We start from the raw sequence: 5,000 nt of genomic DNA on the forward strand, positions 1-5,000 counted from the left end.
GATATCTCACCCGCGCTGTATAAAATTTGATAAACCAAGCTCCACTTTTTTTCTTTTTCTTTTTTTCTTTTTTTTTTTATTTTTAAGTTGTTTTATTTCATAGAATTTACATTTTGTTTGAGCATGAAAAAAAGAGAGAGAGAGATGTTTTGAATTTTTTTTTTATTCAGGGAGTTCATATATTGTTTGAACATTTTTTTTAAAAAGGTGTTTTTAAAGTTGTTTTTTTTTCATAGAATTTGTATATTGTTGGGAAATAAAAAAAAGAGGTATATTCAGAAATCCATTAGCCTATGACTGCACTGTTAACTTACAGAGTTCAGTGAAACCCTAGTAGTTAACACAACAAGCTGATCAATTAATTAAAATTTGATAATTCATTCAATAACAAGAGGTTGGAGTTTTCTTCAGAACTGTTGTTACAGGAAAGACTTTTTTCAAACAGACTGAATTCAGGATCGATACTCATGAAAAAGAGAGCACGTTCAAAAAGAAATTGACGTGTCAACTCTGTCATCGGCAAACCAACGCCATTATTCCCCCCCCCCCCCCCCCCAACCCCCACCCCCAGGACACAAGCAGATCAATATTTGCACAGGGTCTGTGAGAGTTGTGTTGATCTTGGTGCAGCTTCGCCGACAGCTTGTTTTGTGTCTGACTGCCGACGGGCGCAGTAGCCGAGTGGTTAAAGCGTTGGAGTTTCAATCTGAGGATCCCGGGTTCGAATCTCGGTAACGGCGCCTGGTGGGTTAAGGGTGGTGGAGATTTTTCCGGTCTCCCAGGTCAACATATGTGCAGACCTGCTTAGTGCCTGAACCCCCTTCGTGTGTATACGGCAAGCAGAAGATCAAATACGCACACGTTAAAGATCCTGTAATCCATGTCAGCGTTCGGTGGGTTATGGGAACAAGAACATATCCAGCATGCACACCCCCGAAAGCGGAGTATGGCTGCCTACATGGCGGGTTAAAAACGATCATGCACGTAAAAAGCCCACTTGCGTATATATGAGTGAACTTGAGAGTTGCAGCCCACGAACGCAGAAGAAGAAGAAAAAGAAGAAAGCTGATGATGCCTTGAGATTTGTGCTTTGCCATAACCAGCACATCTGACGTTACACTGATGTGTGTGTGTGTGTGTTGGAGGTTGTAACTCTGTTTACTGCTTCAAAGAGATTTTCTTATTTTCTTGGTGTTTCTTTGGTGGAAAGCATTTTTTTCTTTTTTGGGGGGAATTGTGTTATTGAAATGCACCTCACAAATTTCTTGGCTTATTTGATTCACCGTTTAATCACCTCCAGTACTTATGATAGGACAGTAACTTCACTTAGCAAGATAACTGTACAGAAACACACACACACACACACACACACACACACACACACACACACACACACACACACACACACACACACACAGAGCCACATGCGATCAGGACACAGACTTACATATAGCCTACATACACGTATATTCACCAGCTCACAATCACATCTACGGAAGCACATACCTAACAGATTGTTTCCATCAAGCTGTCCAAGAGACGAGACTGAACAATCCTTGGATCGCTGTGAATTCTTGTTCTGCTCCTCCTCCTCCTCCTCCTCTTCTTCCTCTTCCTCTTCTACGAATTCTGGAAAGAATCATTTGGCCACTATTCGTATCTACCGGATTCCTCCAGGTTAAGTATACTGGCTGTGTGTCAAAGCCAAATAATGTCCCCGTCCATTCTGCAATGAAGAGAGTGCATCGATTTTTTTTCCTGTCACCCCATTAGTATCTCCTCAACAACAGTTCTCCTAAGTTACTGGTATTTGTATTTGTATTTGTATTTCTTTTTATCACAACAGATTTCTCTGTGTGAAATTCGGGCTGCTCTCCCCAGGGAGAGCGCGTCGCTACACTACAGCGCCACCCATCTTTTTGTATTTTTTTTCCTGCGTGCAGTTTTATTTTGTTTTTCCTATCGCAGTGGATTTTTCTACAGAATTTTGCCAGGAACAACCCTTTTGTTGCCGTGGGTTCTTTTACGTGCGCTAAGTGCATGCTAGCACACAGGACCTCGGTTTATCGTCTCATCCGAATGACTAGCGTCCAGACCACCACTCAAGGTCTAGTGGAGGGGGTAGAAAATATCGGCGGCTGAACTGTGATTCGAACCAGCGCGCTCAGATTCTCTCGCTTCCTAGGCGGACGCGTTACCTCTAGGCCATCACTCCACACACACACCCTGTACTCCCTGCCACATGTGGGGAGTCGGCTCGATAAGTGACTCCGATCTGAAGAGGAGTGGGCTTCACTGGATCAGATCTGCCCAAGACAACACTGCACTACAGAACAAACCACGAGTTGTCATGTACTGGATATGCACCAAAACTTGCAGTTTTTTCAGATATGAAAGCACAGTTAAATACATATAAACGTACATGAGCTCCAACACACACACACACACACACACACACACACACACACACACACACACACACACCACACACACATTACCCTGCACCTCCTCTACCCCCCTCCTCCACACACTCATTTCTAGTCTACGTATCGCAGCATCCACGACACACACACACACACACACACACACACACACACACACACACACACGTGTGTGTGTGTGTGTGTGTCTTCATGTTTTACATTTATTTGCTTATTTATCATCATTGTTATCTTATTTATTTATTTATTTATTTATTATTATTATTATTATTATTATTATTATTTTATTATCATTATTATTACTACTACCTTTTTATATTATAATTATTATTTATTTATTTATTTATTTATGTAAGCTTATCTATTATTTATTCACCTTTTTTTCTTTTCTTTTTTTTTTTTCTCAAGGCCTGACTAAGCGCGTTGGGTTACGCTGCTGGTCAGGCATCTGCTTGGCAGATGTGGTGTAGCGTATATGGATTTGTCCGAACGCAGTGACGCCTCCTTGAGCTAGTGAAACTGAAACTGAAACAGACCATACAACTTCAAGCTTTGTCAACAATTTTTCGTCTGCGTACATTCCAGCGAGTCTTTTTCTCTCTCTCTCTCTGTCTGTCTCTGTCTCTGTCTGTCTGTCTGTCTGTCTGTCTCTCTCCCTCTTTCTCTCTCTCTCTCTCTCTTACATGAATGAACCTTTGTATTAACCCCTTCCCGACCGCAGTCCTCCTCTTGCATTGTGTCCCAAGGCCGATGTAAATTAAAACATTTCTGAGTTTTGAGTTCTGAGTTCTGAGTTCTCTCTCTCTCCCCCCCCCCGGCCCTCTCTGTCTGTCTGTCTCTCTCCCTCTCTCTCTCTGTCTGCCTCTCTCTCTCTCCCCCCTCTCTCTCTCTGTCTCCCTCTCTCTCTCTCTCTCTCCCTCTCTCTGTCTCTCTCTTTCCCTCTCTCTTTCACTCTCTCTCTGTGTCTCTCTTGCAGTCGTTGACAGACATGCTCCTCTTCGGACGAGGGGAGTAAAACACAAAACACTAGTTGACGCAAGATCGTACCAAAGCTATGACACTTAGAGATGCATTTGATGCAGCTGGGAAAGAGACGGAATACAAAAAGCAAAGAAATAAAGTGAAAGATTTAGTTAAACAAACAAAGTCAGTTCATTTTGAAAAACTTATCAGCATTAACAGAGACACGGCAACATTATGGCGTGCTGTTAACTCATCAGTACGGCCAGTCCTCTCTTCTCCTCTACACAGACCCCTCGGATGTCCAGTGGGTGTCTGAATGACCCAACCTTTAGCTTCCGTCGTCAGAATTGTGGTATTCTTTGTCAACATTCACCTCTTCAGTATAAGAGCCTTCCGCTTGCAATATTTTGATGATGGTAATTGGGGTGAAACGCTGTTAAGGTCGTCTCTTTCGCCGTTCGTATGGAGAGAGTTAATGAAATTACCGATAAGCATAAAAAGAAGACAAATGCTGTCGCCACTGTGTGGACAACGGATACTCTCAACGACCATTTTTTTTAAGCATAGCTAAATCAGCACAAACATTTGCAAACTACCTTCCTTCAGAATGTTACATAACTCCTCCGTCGCTACAAACATTTTGTCAAGAGCGTCTTAAATCCAGTAACCCATTTGCTGTCCCTCCACTTGCTGTTCATGAAGTTGGTTCCTTAATCTCAACTCTAAAGAATACGAAAGCAATGGGTCCAGACAATATTAAGCATCTGTTCTCAAGCTTGCTTTGCCCTACATAGTAGACTCCCTAACATACATTTACAATTTGTGCATCGAACAGAACAACGTTCCCTCTGCGCTAAAATCAGCAAAAGTAATTCCACTGCCAAAGTCAAACGATATCACAGATCTCAACAACTTAAGACCGATATCCCTACTCTCAGTATGGCATTGACATCCAGACAGAAACACCAACGTAAACCTCTCATTTTAAAGCTCTAGGTAAACAAGAACTCAATTAACTCTCTCCATACGAACGGCGAAAGAGACGACGTTAACAGCGTTTCACATCAATTACCATCATCAAAATATTTCAAGCAGAAGGCTCTTATACAGAAGAGGTGAATGTTGACAAAGAATACCACAATTCTGACGACGGAAGCTAAAGGTTGGGTCATTCAGACACCCACTGGACATCTGAAGGGTCTGTGTAGAGGAGAAGAGAGGATTGGCCGTACTGAGTGAGTTAAACAAGTTTGTGAACACCACGTTCTTGGGGTAATTATTGATGAAGAACTGAACTGGCAAGCTCATATCAACCATGTATGCAAACAATTAGCCCGCAACTTGTTCTTACTCATTAAACTTAGATACTACGTTGATGCTTCAACCAGAAAATTATTCTTCGGGGCACACTGTCTCTCTCATGTCAATTATGCATCCACAGTCTGGAGCAATGCCAGTCACAACCAGATCTTAAAAAAAAAGTTAACTCATTGCATAGACGAGCAGCTAAACTTATTTTACCAGACCATTCCCTATCAACAGATGAAAAATTAACAAAGTTGGAAATATTACCACGATACAAGCAATTCGACTACA

Source organism: Babylonia areolata, chromosome 9 (genome assembly GCF_041734735.1).
Source record: "Babylonia areolata isolate BAREFJ2019XMU chromosome 9, ASM4173473v1, whole genome shotgun sequence".
Lineage (NCBI taxonomy): Eukaryota > Metazoa > Mollusca > Gastropoda > Neogastropoda > Buccinidae > Babylonia > Babylonia areolata.